Here is a 19492-nt window from a genome sequence, read left to right as displayed (position 1 = left end):
CCCCAGCAAGAGGTGGGAAGAGAGCAGCTACACGAATTTCTATGCGTGAGGGTTGCAGAGGTTTGAACCCCTTCTAATGTTGCCCTGGCCCTCCGTTTATAGTAGAAGGGGTTACCATAGTGGCAAAAAGGTCATTACAGGGGTGATTAGACTGATACAGAGCTATCATACCTAACTCTGGCAGTTAGGACAAAACGCATTAAATGCGCTGCTAGGTGTCATGTGGAGGTTGAAGCCCGACAGGGTTGCTGCATCGCTTATCTAGCTACCTCCTAATAGCGTGACACGCCATCGAGACGGGTGTCAATAAAGTTAATCCAATCTTTCAGCAAGCTGACACGCACGGGTTACGTCCACCTAAGCACCTGTGGGCTTGACACCTCACTAATCAGCGGCTAGCTGGTCAGAGAGGCAGAGCGCTGGTGTTGGCGGGAAACCCATGCCCGAAGAGCTTGCCGGGGGTTGACCTGCTGGCTCATTCCTATCAAAGTTGATTGCTTCTGTTATGAAACTTGAGCCTTGTTCTAATGCTTGGTCTTCTTAATGCCCTCCTTGATCTCGCGAAGAGCGGCTTCTCTAGCTTAGCTTCATATGAGACTTGGCATTTGACACAAAATTTGCAGCGCGCCTGTGCATAAGTCAGGGCGGCAAACACTCATGTTTGTTGCACCAACAGCAATGTGCGGCCATTCACACGGCTGGACCTCCGTCCATCGTGGAGTGTTGATGTCACCATATGATGATTCACCGGTGACTCCTTTGGCATTCTTCTTAGATGAACTCCTTCAAAAGAAGTCCATTTTTCTATGAACAAATTTCTGGAAAAAATTGACCCGCAAAATTTGTTAACAAAACTTCGCAAGATTGATATCAAATACTCATAAGGATGTCTAGAGGCTATATCAAGCATTCAAACTACTTGGAACTCAAAGAATTCGACATGCAAACTCATTTACAGCAGCACCAATAGTAGCTAATTACTCAAAATATAAACCACTAGAACAAAAACTAATTGGAGCAATGGGGGAGTCACATACCAAGTAGCAATCCCCTAAAATAGTTTCGAAAACGGAGCTTCGAGCAAAGAGATCGAATCTGCGGGTTTGAGAGCAAGAACACAAGTGAGAGAGAGAGAGAAAGAGAGCTGGAGTAATTTTTTTCTAGAGGTAGGTGGTGAAGTGAGCTAAAGGGATAAGTGAGGGGGCACGTGGGGCCGACTACCCACCAGGGCGCGCCTGGGGTAGCTGGCGCACCCTAGTGCCTAGTGGGCACCAGGGGCACCTCCCTGTGATGTTATTTATATCAGAAATTCTTAAATATTCAGAAAAATCGTGTCAAAATTTCAGGTCATTCTAAGCACTTTTATTTTTGGCCACTTTTTTATTGCACGGAAAAATCAAAAAACTGGAATAATCTGACATTTTATTTTATTTAACTAAGTGTAACCAAAAAATAAATGTTGGGACAGAAGGTTGTGCTTACTAAATTCATCAACCACATGCCTCTAAAAAATAATCCAGTAATAAGGTTGATCAGGGCTTATTAACAATCACTTCTGATTAGCATGAACACAAAGAACTTTCGTAAAACACTAAGTTAGCTCAACGGGGATAAGCATCTGCCCAACAATAAGTGTTTCATATATTTTTTTGGTAGTAGGTAAAGGGAGTTGAAAACTTCCAATAGTAATTGTCAGAGAATTTTCAATAACATTAATACCACTCACTTGAAATTGTTTCTTCAGAAAGTGCACCATGTGCTCATTACCATTGATATGAAAAGTGACTTTGCTTTTATTGCAATCAATACAGCTCTTGCAGTGTTCAAAAAGGGTCTACCAAGGATAATCGACATGTTCTCGTCCTCGGGCATCTCAAGTATAACAAAGTCTGTTAAGATAGTAACATTTGCAACAACAACGGGCACATCCTCAAAAATACCGACAGCTATGGCAGTTGATTTGTCAGCCATTTGCAATGATATTTCAGTAGGTGTGAGCTTATTCAAATCAGGTATTTTATATAAAGAGAAAGGCATAACACTAACACCAGCTCCCAAATCAATAAAGCAGTTTTGACATAGTTTATTTTAATGTAGCATGGTATAGTTGGTATTCCTGGATCTCCCAATTTCTTAGGTACTCCATCCTTAAAAGAATAATTAGCAAGCATGGTGGAGATTTCAGCTTCATGTGTTTTTCTTTTATTAGTGACAATATCTTTCATGTATTTAGCATAAGGGTCCATCTTTAAAATATCTGTCAAACGAGTACGCAAAAATACTGGCCTAAGCATTTCAGCAAAGCATTCAAATTCTTCATCATCCTTTTTCTTATATGGTTTAGGTGGAAATGGCATGGGTTCTTGAACCCATGGTTCTCTTTATTTACCATGCTTTCTAGCAACAAAGCCTCTTTTATTATAACATTTATTTTTAGGTTGTGGGTTATCAAGTTCAACAACGGGTTCTATCTCAACATCATTGCATGGTTCTTTTTCATTGTCTTCTTGAGCATCTTCATGAACATCATCATTATCATTTTTGTTATCACTAGGTGAATGCTCATTACCAGATTGAGTTTCAACATCTAAGATAGAGACATCATTATTATTAGGGGTTTTTCTACTTCAGGTTCACTAGAGGTGTTCCTATCATTTTTCTTTTCATTTTATTTTTATTTTTATATGAATTCTTTGAGAGTCTTGTTCAATTCTTTTAGGGTGATCTTCAGGATAAAGTGGCTCCTGAGCCATTTTACATCCTCTAGTCGCTAGTCTAACAACATAATCATTCATATTATTGTTCATTTCACCAAGCAATTCTCTTTGAGATTTAGCAACCTGTTCTAACTGGGTTTGAACCATAGAGGTGTGTTTTCCTACACCTGTAACATCATTAGTGATTCTAAATAACAAGTCACACAAGCGAGCAATCATATCAGAATTTTGTTTTAGTTGTTTCATAACATAGGCATTGAAGTGATCTTGTTTCATGTTGTAGTTATCAAATTCATATAAGCATTGGCTAGGAGGTTTATTATGCGGAATATCACCTTCATCAAATTTCAAGAGAGAATTTACCTCCACCACCTGTGGTGGTGTGTCAAGAACATGTATTTATTCAATAGGTGGTAAATGCTTAACATCCTCGGCTTTAATACCTTTTTCCTTCATGCATTTCTTTACTTCTTGCATCTTCAGGACTAAGAAATAAAATACCCCTCTTCTTCAGAGTGGGTTTGGGCGGTGGCTTAGGAAGTGTCCAATCATCATAATTCTTCAATATTATTCAATAATTCCTCAGCTTGTTCAACAGTTCATTCCCTGAAAACACAACCAGCACAACTATCTAGGAAGTCCCTAGAAGCATCTGTTAGTCCATTATAAAAGATATCAAGTATTTCATTTTTCTTGAGAGTATGATTAGGCAAAGCATTAAGTAATTGCATAAGCCTCCCCCAAGCTTGTGGGAGACTCTCTTCTTCAATTTGCACAAAGTTAAATATTTCATGTAAGACATCTTGTTTCTTATGAGCAGGAAAAAGTTTTTCAGAGAAGTAATAAATCATATCCTGGGGACTACGCACACAACCAGGAGCAAGAGTATTGTACCATATCTTAGCATCACCCTTTAATCAGAACCGAAATAACTTGAGAATATAGTAGTAGCGAATTTTCTTATCATGAGCAAAAAGAGTGGCTATATCATTTAATTTAGTAAGATGTGCCACAACAGTTTCAGTTTCATAGCCATGGAAAGGATCAGATTCAACCAAAGTGATTAACTCTGGGTCGATAGAGAATTCGTAATCCTTATCAGTAACAAAGATAGGTGAAGTAGCAATCTTAGGATCACATTTCATTCTAGCATTCAAAGATTTTTCTTTCAACTTGCATAATAATTTATTAGGATCATCTCTATCTTTACAAGCAAGAAAATCCCTAGCAACCTTCCATCCATAGCATAACCCTTAGGTATCTTAGGCAATTCATATCTAGGAGAGCTAGATCTAATAGGTCTTTCATAATTCTCAGTTTCAAAGACTTCATCAGTTTCAGCATTCTCAATATCTTTAGCTCTAGCAAGTTGTTCATCAAGAAATTCATCTAGTGGCACAGTCTTATCAAGCAAGGTACTAGCATAATCATAAGCATCAATCATAGCACAAGTAGCATCATCAATAACTTGCGACATATTAGAATTAATAGCAGCTGGTGGTGTTGCAAGTCTATTCAAAACAGAAGGTGAATCAAGTGCAGAGCTAGATGGCAATTCCTTACCTGATAGAGGCAAAGGTGTCCCGTCTTTCGATGAGATGGTGGCTATCGTTTTGGCGGAAGTCGACTTTGATGATCCGACTACGAATGTGCGAGGACGTCGTGCCTTAGCAATTGCTAAACCAACTTCGAGAGGTTATTGACCACGCCGGAGCACGATCAACCTGACCACGAAGGTCTGTTTCCTGCAGTCAAACGAAGAACAAGCAAGAAGCTAAGATTGAAATCTGGATATTGCGAATATAAGAGGAAAGCTTTATTGATCAAAGGTGGGGTTTTGTGACGCCTATGTATGGTCGTTGAACACAAACGAAGTACGCGAAGTTGCAGCTATGGCGAACTTTTCGTCTAAACAAAACCCCCAAAGTCTAAACGGTGCCCTAAGGGCTGTATATATGGAGGAAGAGGGGGGGAATTTAGTGGCCCTTGGGGAAGGGGTCTGAAACCAACCCTATCTCTTGTTTCCCCACACATACGGACTCTAAAAACAGCCTATACTTATGTATTTCGAAATTACATGGGCCTGGCCCAATAATAAGGTGACGCAACACCTAGAATAGCCTCTGGACGAAATTTATGAAGTGGCATCTTGTATATTTCGTCCAAGGCTTCATGAACTCCTTATGGTGGCTTCAAAGTCCTGAAATCATCACTAGTAACTCCGTTCTTGTTCCCCTTGAGCATGCCATCAACTCCATGCTTGTTCTTGCTCCAATGTTCACCCTTCTCCAAGCTAGGCCCTTCATTTGTAAGCAAAACAAATGTATCCAATTTAGGCAGCATCATATTCTCATGAACATTAGAATCATTACCAAGAAACGGAAGTACCTGATAATTTAATTGGCGTGCGCGAGCTCTAGTAATTGGTCCAGTATGTATAGCAGCAGGGGCTGTGGATGTAACAATGGTATTGATGCCCTCATCATCCTCCCCTTGTTGAAATGAATTCGTCCTCGACGGAAGCTCATCTTCCTCACCCAAATAAGGCTTCAAATCTGCAATGTTAAAACTGGGACTAACCCCAAAATCTGTAGGTAGCTCAAGTTTATATGCATTATCATTTATTTTCTCTAACACCTTAAAAGGACCAGCAGCAAGTGGCATTAGCTTTGATTTGCGCAAATTAGGAAATCTGTCCTTACGCAAATGTAACCAAACAAGATCTCTAGGTGCAAACACAACATGTTTTCTACTCTTATCTCCAGCAAGTTTATATCTAGCATTCATACGCTCAATGTTTTCCTTAGTTAACTCATGCATTTTTAAAATCAATTCAGCACCTTGTTTAGCATCAAAATTAACCTTCTCCGAAGATGGAAGAGGCAACAAATCAATAGGTGCACGAGGTAGGAAACCATTCACAATTTCAAAAGGGCACATCTTAGTAGTAGAATGCAACGAACGATTATAAGCAAATTCAATATGAGGCAAGCATTCTTCCCACATTTTCTTATTATTCTTCAAAACAGCCCTAAGCATAGTAGACAATGTTCTATTGACTACTTCAGCTTGTCCATCAGTTTGGGGGTGACATGTAGTACTAAAAAGCAGTTTAGTCCCCAACTTAGCCCATAAACATCTCCAAAAGTGGCTAAGAAATTTAGTATCACGATCTGAAATGATAGTATTTGGCACACCATGCAAGCGAATAATTTCACGAAAGAACAAATCAGCAACATTAACAGCATCATCGCTTTTATGACATGGTATAAAGTGTGCCATTTTCGAGAATCTATCCACGACAACAAATATGCTATCCCTCCCCTTCTTTGTTCGAGGTAAACCTAAAACAAAGTCCGTAGATATATCCTCCCAAGGAACACTAGGTACAGGCAAAGGCATATACAAACCATGAGGATTGAGTCATGACTTAGCTTTTTGACATGTAGTGCAGCGAGCAACAAAACGCTCAACATCCCGTCTCATCTTTGGCCAAAAGAAATGTGTAGCAAGTATATCCTCCGTCTTCTTCACGCCAAAGTGTCCCATTAGTCCTCCTCCATGCGCCTCCTGCAACAACAAAAGACGAACGGAGCTAGCTGGAATGCATAGCTTGTTAGCACGAAACACAAATCCATCATTAACGATGAACTCGTTCCATGTTCTACCTTCTTTACAATTCTGCAATACATCTTTAAATTCAGCATCATGCACATATTGATCTTTGATGGTCTCCAAACCAAATATTTTAAAGTCAAGTTGTGAAAGCATAGTATAACGACGAGACAATGCATCAGCAATAACATTTTCTTTACCCTTCTTGTGTTTAATGACATAAGGGAAAGTCTCAATGAATTCAACCCATTTAGCATGTCTACGGTTCAGTTTTGTTTGACTTTTAATGTGTTTCAAAGATTCATGATCAGAATGTACAAATTCTTTGGGCCATAAATAATGTTGCCATGTTTCTAAGGTCCGAACAAGAGCATATAATTCTTTATCATAAGTAGAATAGTTCAGACTAGGCCCACTCAATTTTTCAGAAAAGTATGCAACAGGTTTGCCATCTTGTAATAACACACCTCCTAACCCAATTCCACTAGCATCATATTAAGCTCAAAAGTCTTATTAAAATCAGGAAGTTGGAGTAAAGGAGCATGTGTCAACTTATCTTTCAATACCATGAAGGCTTCTTCCTGTGCGGTACCCCAAACAAAAGGCACATCCTTCTTTGTAAGCTCGTTGAGAGGTACAGCAATGGTGCTGAAATCTCTCACAAAACGCCTATAGAAACCAGCGAGGCAAAGGAAACTCCTCACTTGTGTGACCGTTTTGGGCTGCGGCCAACTCTCAATAGCTTCAATCTTGGCTTTATCAACTTCAATTCCCTGTGGAGTAACAACATAGCCAAGAAAAGATACTCGGTCGGTGCAAAAGGTGCACTTCCCAAGGTTACCAAACAAACGTGCATCACATAGAGCAATAAAAACAGCACGTAAATGTTCCAAATGTTCTTCCAAAGATTTGCTATAAATCAGTATATCATCATAATAGACTACCACAAATCGTCCAATGAAAGCACGTAAAACTTCGTTCATTAGTCTCATGAAAGTACTAGGCGCATTAGTTAACCCAAAAGGCATGACTAACCACTCATATAACCCAAACTTAGTTTTAAATGTTGTTTTCTATTCATCTCCCAGTTTCATACGAATTTGATGGTATCCACTACGCAAATCAAGTTTGGAAAATACTGTAGAGCCGCTCAATACGTCAAGCATAACATCTAGCCTAGGAATAGGATGACGATAACGAATAGTAATGTTATTAATGCCTCTACAATCAACACACATACGCGATGTACCATCCTTTTTAAGAACAAGTATAATAGGAACAGCACAAGGACTAAGAGATTCGCGTATATAACCTTTGTCGAGCAGCTCCTGTACTTGACGCATAATCTCCTTCGTCTCCTCTGGATTGGTACGGTATGGTGCACGGTTGGGTAGCGATGCACCGGGAATTAAGTCAATTTGATGCTCAATCCCTCGAATAGGTGGTAATCCCGGTGGCACGTCTTGTGGAAAGACGTCAGCGAACTCCTGCAAAATGTTAGTGACAGCAGGGGGCAAAGAGGAAGGCACGTCCTCGAATGAAAATAATGCCTCTTTGCACACAAAAGCATAGCAAACAGATTTGTTGAAATCTAGCTCATCAATATCAGATTTTGTGGCAAGTAAACATGCACTTTTCAATTTAATTTCAGAAGCAACACTAGATGGTTTATTATGAGGTTTCATTTGTTGCTCAAATTCTTTTGCCACAATCTGATTTTCACTCTTATTTTTCTCCTGTTTTGCTTTATTAGCTCTATTAATATCATCTTTCAAAATGGAATCAGGAGTCATAGGAAGCAAAGTAATATTTTTATCCTTATGAACATGAGTATACTGATTGTTTCTACCATGGTGTACAGAATTTTTATCAAATTGCCATGGTCTACCAAGTAATAAGGAACATGCTTGCATGGGTACCACATCACAATCAATATAATCAGCATATGTAGAGATACTAAAATGCACACGAACAGTACGTGTTACCTTAACCTTGCCGCTGTTGTTGAACCATTGGATGTAGTAAGGATGTGGATGTGGTCTTGTGGTGAGAGATAGCTTCTCCACCATCTCCATGCTAGCCAAGTTGTTACAGCTCCCTCCATCTATGATGACGCGAACAGAACGTTCCTTCACAACTCCCTTTGTATGGAACAAATTATGCCTCTGATTTTGCTCAGCTTGTGTGACCTGCACACTCAAAACACGTTGAGCAACTAAACATTCAGACCCGTCAGCGTCTTCAGGAGCCATGTATTGCGTCTCATGATCAGAATCATCTCCAACGTGTTCTTCACGTGTAATAAGAGCCAAAGTCTCCTCATCATAGTCACTAGCGGACTCATACCTACCATCCTCAGTAGCAATCATCACACGCTGAGATTTGCATTCTCTCGCATAATGTCCTCTTCTCTTACAAAGACGACAAATAATGTCACTTGTGTGCCCTATTGATGCCATGGTAGAAGAAGAGCTCTGTGCAGGCCCGGCAGGTGTGCTCTTGGAAGATAGTGGTGGTTGTGCCTGCTTTCTTGTATCACGGTTGGAGGTGGCACCTGATGGAGGTGCTGGTGCAGTAGAATGTGTGGAAGTAGAGGATGCACGCGGTGTCCATGATGAAGGTCGACCTGTAGAAAAGTTAGTCCGTGCCAATGCATGTCGATCCTGCACTTCACGTTCAGCTTTACAAGCAAGATGGAATAAACGAGTGATATTATTATACTCCTTATACTCTAGAATGGTCTGAATCTCTCTATTTAATCCACCCATAAAACGTGCAAGCATAGCTTCATTCTCCTCAACAATACCACATCGAATCATGCCAGTTTTGTAATTCCTGATAATATTCTTCTACAGAATTTTTCCCTTGTCTTAAGCGCTGCAATTTTTGAAGTAATTCACGTTGATAATAAGGTGGAACCCAACGAGTACGCATAGCAGTTTTCAAAGCAGCCCAAGTAGCTGGAATGGGATATAATCTACAATGTTCAGACCACCAAACACATGTAAAACTAGTGAAAGCACAAACAGCAGCAGGAACATGTCTCTCCTCAGGATATTGTAAACATGTAAACCGTTGTTCAGTCTCTAACTCCCAAGTAAGATATATATCAGGAACATATCTACCCTAAAATGGTGGAATATTCAATTTTAGTTTAGGAAGATGGTCATGAGCTTGTACCTCAGGTGGTGGTGCAGCCCTACCGTTGCGATGATATGCATGAGGACGACCTGGTGGTGGTGGTGCTGGTGGTTGCACGTAGTTGGGGAGTCCTTCTCTGTCACGACTCAGAGTATGGCATGATCTGGAAATCCAAAACAGAGTAACAAAATACTGGACTCGGAATAGGACTGGTGGCGGAGATGAATCTGGTGGAACTCGGACTGGTGGCGGAGATGAATCTGGAGGAACTCGGACTGGTGGCGGATATATGTTGCAGGTGGACACGGATTGGCGTGATGGCGGCGGATATGTGGTGGCGTATATGGACTCGGATTGGCGGTGAATATGTGGTGGTGGTATATGGCAGCGGTGATGAAGTTGGTGCGGTGGTGGTATATGGCAGCAGCGATGATGATGATGATGCGGTGGTGATATATGGCAGCGGCGACGTGACAACCTGTGAACAGAACTCGAAACTCTAAAGGACTTGATGCCAAGACCAGCAACTTGACACGACGATGCAACCGCAAATTTAACAAAGCAAATACAGAAAAGATTATGCAAAGGCTCAGATTGGTTCGGATATGATGAACTAACCGTAATTTTTTTTGGCTTTTTCGTGGACTGTAGGTATGAAAAACAGACTCGATCTAAACTATGAAAAACTGTAAAATCTCACCGAGCAACCTGGAAATCTGATACCACTTGATAGAGGCAAAGGTGTCTCGTCTTTCGATGAGATGGTGGCTATCGTTTTGGAGGAAGTCGACTTTGACGATCCGACTACGAACGTGCGAGGACATCGTGCCTTAGCAATCGCTAAACCAACTCCGAGAGGTTATTGACCACGCCGGAGCACGATCAACCTGACCACGAAAGTCTGTTTCCTGCAGGCAAATGAAGAACAAGCAAGAAGCTAAGATTGCAGTCTGGATATTGCGAATATAAGAAGAAAGCTTTATTGATCAAAGGTGGGGTTCTGTGACGCCTTTCTCTGGTCATTGAACACAAACGAAGTACGCGAAGTTGCAGCTATGGCGAACTTTAGTCTAAACAAAACCCCCAAAGTCTAAACGGTGCCCTAAGGGCTGTATATATGGAGGAAGAGGGGGAATTTCGTGGCCCTTGGGGAAGGGGTCCGAAACCAACCCTATCTCTTGTTTCCCCACACATACGGACTCTAAAAACAACCTATACTTATGTATTTTGAAATTACATGGGCCTCGCCCAATAATAAGGTGACGCAGCACCTAGAATAGCCTCTGGACGAAATTTATGAAGTGGCGTCTTGTATATTTCGTCCAAGGCTTCATGCACTCCTTATGGTGGCTTCAAAGTCCTGAAATCATCAATTGTAACTCTGTTCTTGTTCCCCTTGAGCATGCCATCAACTCCACGCTTGTTCTTGCTCCAATGTTCATCCTTCTCCAAGCTAGGCCCTTCATTTGTAAGCAAAACAAATGTATCCAATTTAGGCAGCATCATATTCTCATGAACATTAGAATCATTACCAAGAAACGAAAGTACCTGATAATTTAATTGGCGTGCGTGAGCTCTCGTAATTGGTCCAGTATGTATAGCAGCAGGGGTTGTGGATGTAACAATGGTATTGATGTCCTCATCATTACCTCCCTTCGTCCTAGAGGTGAATCAAGTGCAAAGCTAGATAAACAAACTTATGATATTGATGACTCACCAACATAATAAAAACGGTATATAATGTAAAATGTCGCAGCTAAAAGAAATGTACATATGACATTCCTATTTTGCGACAGAGAAAATAGAACTAGCCAAAGCGATAAATGGGTTTCTATGTAAAGGTTGGAGGCTATTTCTGATACATGCATACACAAACGCAACTGTAGAACTACTTGTCATAGGAGAAGAAACAAATCTAATATATAAATAACACGTGAAACTCAAACAAGAAAGAGGTATTCAAATTCCATGAGGGGAATACATCGTAGACTTTCTACTGAAACTATAATTTGATAAATTTAATGTGGAGTCAAACGCAATGAGAAGACAAGAGCAGCAATATAGATTTGGGGTCAGTGTTCAGTCCCAATATCTCGAATTCATGAAACATACTTGTAAGCAAGCATGATAATTTCCACAATCTCCAATGAATTCATGGTCCAGCCTACCTAATCTCAACCAGCGCCAAAATTTGATGCTCCCATGAATGCATTGAAGGAAATATGCCCTAGAGGCAATAATAAAGTTGTTATTTATATTTCCTTATATCATGATAAATATTTATTATTCATGCTAGAATTGTATTAACCGGAAACTTAGTACATGTGTGAATACATAGACAAACAGAGTGTCACTAGTATGCCTCTACTTGACTAGCTCATTGAATCAAAAATGGTTAAGTTTCCTAGCCATAGACATGAGTTGTCATTTGATTAACGGGTTCACATCATTAGAGAATGATGTGATTGACTTGACCCATTCCGTTAGCTTAGCACTTGATCGTTTAGTATGTTCCTATTGCTTTCTTCATGACTTATACGTGTTCCTATGACTATGAGATTATGCAACTCCTGAATACCGGAGGAACACTTTGTGTGCTACCAAACGTCACAACGTAACTGGGTGATTATAAAGGTGCTCTACAGGTGTCTCCGATGGTGTTTGTTAAGTTGCCATAGATCGAGATTAGGATTTGTCACTCCGACTGTCGGAGAGGTATCTCTGGGCCCTCTCGGTAATGCACATCACTATAAGCCTTGCAAGCAATGTGACTAACAAGTTAGATGCGGGATGATGCATTACGGAACGAGTAAAGAGACTTGCCAGTAACGAAATTGAACTAGGTATTGAGATACCGACGATCGAATCTCGGACAAGTAACATACCGATGACAAAGGGAACAACGTATGTTGTTATGCGGTTTGACCGATAAAGATCTTCGTAGAATATGTAGGAACCAATATGAGCATCCAGGTTACTCTATTGGTTATTGACCGGAGATGAGTCTCGGTCATGTCTACATAGTTCTCGAACCCGTAGGGTCCGCACGCTTAACGTTCTGTGACGATCGGTATTATGAGTGTATGTGTTTTGATGTACCGAAGGCTGCTCGGAGTCCCAGATGTGATCACGGACATGACGAGGAGTCTCGAAATGGTCGACACATAAAGATCGATATATTGGATGGCTATGTTTGGACATCGGAATGGTTCCGGGTGAGTTCGGGCATTTACCGGAGTACTGGGAGGTTACCGGAACCCCCCGGGGAGTGTATGGGCCTTATTGGGCCTTAGTGGGAGAGAGGAGGTGGCCTAGGAGGGCCCCCCAAGCCCAATTCGAATTGGGAGGGGCCGGCCCCCCTTTCCTTCCTCCCTCTCTCCTCCTTCCTTCCTCTCCTACTCCTACTTGGAAGGGGGGGGAATCCTACTCCCAGTGGGAGTAGGACTCCCCTAGGGCGCGCCATAGAGAGGGCCGGCCCTCCCCCTCCTCCACTCCTTTATATACGGGGGAAGGGGGCACCCCATAGAAACAACAGACATTGTCTTAGCCATGTGCGGTGCCCCCCTCCACCATAATCCACCTCGGTCACATCGCTGCAGTGCTTAGGCGAAGCCCTGTGCCGGTAACTTCATCATCACCGTCATCACGCCGTTGTGCTGACGAAGCTCTCCATCGACACTCAGCTGGATCGAGAGTTCGTGGGACATCACCGAGTTGAACGTGTGCAGATCGCGGAGGTGTCGTACTTTCGGTACTAGGATCGGTCAGATTGTGAAGACGTACGACTACATCAACTGCGTTGGCATAACGCTTCCGCTTTCGGTCTACGAGGGTACGTATATAACACTCTCCCCTCTCGTTGCTATGCATCACCTAGATGGATCTTGCGTGTGCGTAGGAATTTTTTTGAAATTACTGCGTTCCCCAACAGTGGCATCCGAGCCAGGTCTATGTGTAGATGTTATATGCATAAGTAGAACACAAAGAGTTGTGGGCGATAATAGTCATACTGCTTACCAGCATGTCATACTTTGATTACGCGTATGTTACGCCCACGATGCGGCTATATCTCCCATGTGTCGAGGCATGACTTAGAGGCATAACCGCATTGTGGTTTTGTCGCAAGAAGGGTCATCTTCACACAATCCCATGTAATGAACAAGAATGGGATAACAAGAGTTGGCTTACAATCGCCACATCACACAATACATAAATATAATTCATACATCATCCAAAATCCACACATAGACCGAATACGGTCAAATCCAAATGAAAACAAGATAACCCCAAATGCAAGATCCCCGATCGTCCCAACTGGGCTCCACTACTGATCATCAGGAAAAGAAACATAGTAACGACCACGTTCCTCATCGAACTCCCACTTGAGCTCGGTTGCGTCATCTGCACTGGCATCGTCGGCACCTGCAACTGTTTGGTAGAATCTGTGAGTCACGAGGACTCAGCAATCTCACACCCGCGAGATCAAGACTATTTAAGCTTATAGGAAAGGATGGTGTAATGAGGTGGAGCTGCGGCAAGCACTAAGCATAAATGGTGGCTAACATATGCAAGAGAGAGCGAGAAGAGAAGCAACGCAACGATCGCGAAGCTAGAAGTGATCTGAAACTACTTACGTTCATGCATAACTCAAACCGTGTTCACTTCCCGGACTCCGGCGAGAAGAGACCATCACGGCTACACACACGGTTGATGTATTTTAATTAAGTCAAGTGACAAGTTCTCTACAACCGGACATTAACAAATTCCCACCTGCCTCATAACCGCGGGCACGGCTTTCGAAAGATAATACCCTGCAGGGGTGTCCCAACTTAGCCCATCATAAGCTCTCACGGTCAACGAAGGATAAACCTTCTCCCGGAAAGACCCGATCAGTCTCGGAATCCCGGTTTACAAGACATTTCGACAATGGTAAAACAAGACCAGCAAAGCCACCCGAATGTGCCGACAAATCCCGATAGGAGCTGCACATATCTGGTTCTCAGGGCACACCGGATTGTCCAAGCTTCCGATAGGCGAGCCCAGAGTTGCCCCTGGTGGCCACCGACGACTGACAGGTTGGGCCAATACTCAGAGGAGCACTGGCCCGGGGGTTTAAATAAAGATGACCCTCGGGCTCGCGAAAAACCCAAGAGAAAAGGCTTAGGTGGCAAATGGTAAAACCAAGGTTGGGCCTTGCTAGAGGAGTTTTATTCCAGGCGAACTGTCAAGGGGGTCCCATAAATCACCCAACCGCGTAAGGAACGCAAACTCAAGGAACATAATACCGGTATGGCGGAAACTAGGGCGGCAAGAGTGGAACAAAACACCAGGCATAAGGCCGAGCCTTTCACCCTTTACCAAATATATAGATGCATTAATTAAATAAGAGATATTGTGATAATCCAAAAATATCCATGTTCCAACATGGAACCAACTTCAACTTCACCTGCAACTAGCAACGCTATAAGAAGGGCTGAGCAAAAGCGGTAACTTAGCCAAACAACGGTTTGCTAGGAAAAGGAAGGTTAGAGGCTTGACATGGAAATATGGGAGGCATGATATAGCAAGTGGTAGGTAGCGCAACATGGCAATAGAGCGAACAACTAGCAAAGCAAAGATAGAAGTGATTTCGAGGGTATGGTTATCTTGCCTGCAAGGTTCTCAGAGTTGTCGAAAGCTTGATCCTCGTAAGCATACTCAACAGGTTCCTCGTTCATGAACTCATCTCCCGGCTCTACCCACAACAGGAACACAAGCAAACGGAACCACAATCAATCACGGGAAATGCACAAGCAACATGATGCAAAACATGTATGATATGTGAGATGTGGTATGCGATGCGTATGCGTGCTCCGGAGGAAAAATGATGAACAAGGCAGTAACTTGGCACACCAAGCATGCCACTAGAAATATGAGATGATTTCGGTCGAAATCGATATAAAGATCACCGGAAACGAATGCACGGTTTGCAAATGGCAAGCAAAACAAGAATGACACGAATCTGCGATTAACAGCATGATAGCACTTAGAACACATCAAGTAACAATGCTACGACACTCCAACATAGCAACAAAGCATATGGCAGTAACCTAGAGGAGATGCTTGACAAAAGATGAACACTGAGCAACGGCTAGATCTCAACATAACAGGCTCAAACAAGCATGGCAAAAGTGCAAAAGATAACAGGTTCACAGACTTGGTGAAATTACTGGACATGGCAGAAACAGCATCAGGTAGCAATGTTCAGAGCAAGACATCAACATGCTACAGGAACTTAACATAGCAAAACAAAGTATGGCATGAATCTACTGAATGCATAGAACACAAGTCCTTTACTGACCATAAGCCAAAAAGGATGAGAAGATATGATGGCAACCATGTAAACATAGCAAGTTTCATTAACAGGTTTCAGACTTAGCAGAAAACAGAGCATGGCATAAACAGACATTATGAGGGCATCTTTGTGAGCTTGAGGCACTCACCACAAAGCAATGCATGAAAAAACAAGCATACCTACAGCAAGATGACATGTTTATGAAGCTATCCATGGCAAGAGAAAATCCATAGCATGTATGAAACAACTACAACAACCTTGGCAAAATTGAATATCATGTTAAGAATCTGCCAGAAATATTTTATAGCAAACGTAGAGTAAGATTGTGTCATGCTAGGGCACTCCATAATTGCAAACAAGGGCATGGATGGATAGAGCACAACTATATCCACAAAACATCCTTACCGAACATCACCAAAATAAGCATGGATCTCTCTGTAGACACATGGATACATAGCAACAAAATAACAGCAGTCACAGACTTAGCAAAATTACCAAGTCCCTGAAAACAGAAACATTACGAAGCCTAGTTTGCATGCTTGTGCTAGTCATCACAGGGATCACACAAATACATGGCATACACCTCTGTAAAGATGGAATGGCATACATCAAAACACATGTAGAGCTCATGCCCATAAGATGCACACATCAAATGCAACAAAAATAACAAATCCTCAAGTTCTGATAAGTAACAGCAGTTAACAGCAACTAGCACTCTTGCACCAGAGATTTGGGCATCAAGATGGACTCAAATGAACATGGTGCAGTGGAACAAAATGAAGAGCATCTCGAGACGAACATTTCGATATACTACATGCATGAAACGGAGCTATATGCAGTGAGTTATGATGCAATGAACAGAGGCATATTATGCAAATATTTCAGGACTTGGAGATTTCGGGAGGGAGAGGAAAAGTCAACCTAGGCCGGAGTGGGAGGACGGGCGGAGAGGAAGGAGGAGGCCCGGACGCGGCTGGAGCCCGGGGTCGGGGGAGGAGGCGTCGGGGAGGACGGCGCCGGCGCGAGGTGCGGCGGCGGCGACCGGCGGGAGCAGTGGCGAGGCGGCGGCGTCCGGCGTGGTCGACGGCGGAGGGCGGCACCGGGCTGGAGGAGGAAGGAGGCGGGGCGCGCGCTGGCTCTCGCGGGTCCTGGCGGCAGGGAGACGGGCTCGGGGGGCCCGATCTGGGCTCTCCGGACCGCGGGAGTACGGGCGGCGGCGCTGGACACGTGGCAGGCTCTGAGTGGACGGGGGTGGCGGCGGCTTTCGTCCGGCACCGGGCGGACACGTGCGGCGCGCGGAGGGAGAGGCTAGGGTTTCGAGGATCCGGAAATTTCGGGGGGGTCTCACATATATATAGCTAGAGGGAGCTAGGAGTCTCCAAATGGAGCACGGTTTTCGCCCACACGATCGTGATCGAATGACCGAGAGCATGAAGGTGAGTTTGCTGGGTTAGTGAGCTGTTTTGGAGGGGTGTTGGGCTGCAACACAAAAGAGGCCTTCGCGGTTACCCGGTTAACCGTTGGAGCATCAAACGACCTCCAAATGGAACGAAACTTGACAGGTGGTCTACCGGTGGTATACCAAGGCCACTTGGCAAGACTCGTCCATTCCGAGAACGTTCAACACCCGCTCACGAAAAGAAACAAGAGGGGTGCGCCGGAGGAGGTGGGAGTGCCGGATTGCAAAACGGACAACGGGGAAAATGCTCGAATGCAACAGACGAACACGTATGCAAAAGCAATGCACATGATGACATGATATGAGATGCATGACATGAACAAAATGCAAAACGAAAGACAAAACCCGACCACGAAGGGAATATCATAACACATAGCGAAAATGGTAAGAGTTGGAGTTACAAATATGGAAAGTTACATCCGGGGTGTTACAGCGTACGCTTACGCGAGATTGGTTCTACCGACGTGCTTCGCACACAGGTGGCTGGCGGGTGTCAGTTTCTCCAACTTTAGTTGAATTGAGTGTGGCTACGCCCGGTCCTTGTTGAAGGTTAAAACAGCACACTTGACAAAAAATCGTTGTGGTTTTGATGTGCAGGTAAGAACGGATCTTGGCCCGTAGCAGCCACGTAAAACTTGCAACAACAAAGTAGAGGACGTCTAACTTGTTTTTCCAGGGCATGTTGTGATGTGATATGGTCAAGACGTGATGAGATATAAATTGTTGTATGAGATGATCATGTTTTGTTAAAGTTATTGGCAACTGGCAGGAGCCTTATGGTTGTCTCTTTATTGCATAAGATGCAAGTGCCATATAATTGCTTTACTTTATCGCTATGCGATAGCAATAGTTGCAAAAGCAATAGTTGGCGAGACGACCATGTGACGACACATTGAGAAAGATCAAGATGATGGAGATCATGGTGTCATGCCGGTGACGATGGAGATCATAATGGTACTTTGGAGATGGAGATCAAAGGCACAAGATGATGATGGCCATATCATGTCACATATTTTGATTGCATGTGATGTTTATCTTTTATGCATCTTATTTTGCTCAGTACGACGGTAGCTTTATAAGATGATCCCTTACTAAAATTTCAAGGTATAAGTGTTCTCCCTGAGTATGCACCGTTGCGATAGTTCTTCATGCTGAGACACCACGTGATGCTCGAGTGTGATAAGCTCTACGTTCACATACAGTGCAAGCCAGTTTTGCACACGCAGAATACTCGGGTTAGACTTGACGAGCCTAGCATATGCAGATATGGCCTTGGAACACTGAGATCGAAAGACCGAACGTGAATCATATAGTAGATATGATCAACATAGTGATGTTCAACATTAAAAACTACTCCATCTCACGTGATGATCGGACATGGTTTAGTTGATATGGATCACGTGATCATTTAGATGACTCGAGGGATGTCTATCTAAGTGGGAGTTCTTAAGTAATATGATTAATTGAACGTACATTTATCATGAACTTAGTCCTGATAGTATTTGCATAACTATGTTGTAGATCAATAGCTCGCGATGTAGCTCCCCGTTTATTTTTGATATGTTCCTAGAGAAAAATAAGTTGAAAGATGATAGTAGCAATGATGCGGACTTGGTCCGTGATCTAAGGATTATCCTCATTGCTGCACAGAAGAATTATGTCCTTGATGCACCGCTAGGTGACAGACCTATTGCAGGAGCAGATGCAGACGTTATGAACATTTTGAGAAAAGCTCGGCATGATGACTACTTGATAGTTTAGTGCACCATGCTTTACGGCTTAGAACCGGGACTTCAAAAATGTTTTGAACGCCACGGAGCATATAAGATGTTCCAATAGTTGAAATTGGTATTTCATACTCATGCCCATATCAAGAGGTATGAGACCTCTGACAGTACTTTGCCTACAAGATGGAGGAGAATAGCTCAGCTGGTGAGCATGTGCTCAGAATGTCTGAGTACTACAATCACTTGAATCAAGTGGGAGTTAATCTTCCAGATAAGATAGTGATTGACAGAATTCTCTAGTCACTATCACCAAGTTACTAGAACTTCATGATGAACTATAATATGCAAGGGATAACGGAAACAATTCCCAAGCTCTTTGTGATGCTGAAATCGACGAAGGTAGAAATCAAGAAAAGCATCAAATGTTGATGGTTGACAAGACCACTAGTTTCAAGTAAAAGGGAAAGAAAGGGAACTTCAACAAGAATGGCAAACAAGT

Source organism: Aegilops tauschii, chromosome 1, assembly GCF_002575655.3.
Source record: "Aegilops tauschii subsp. strangulata cultivar AL8/78 chromosome 1, Aet v6.0, whole genome shotgun sequence".
NCBI lineage: Eukaryota > Viridiplantae > Streptophyta > Magnoliopsida > Poales > Poaceae > Aegilops > Aegilops tauschii.
The sequence above is the reverse complement of the archived record's forward strand: the minus strand, read 5'-3'. Positions refer to the sequence as shown.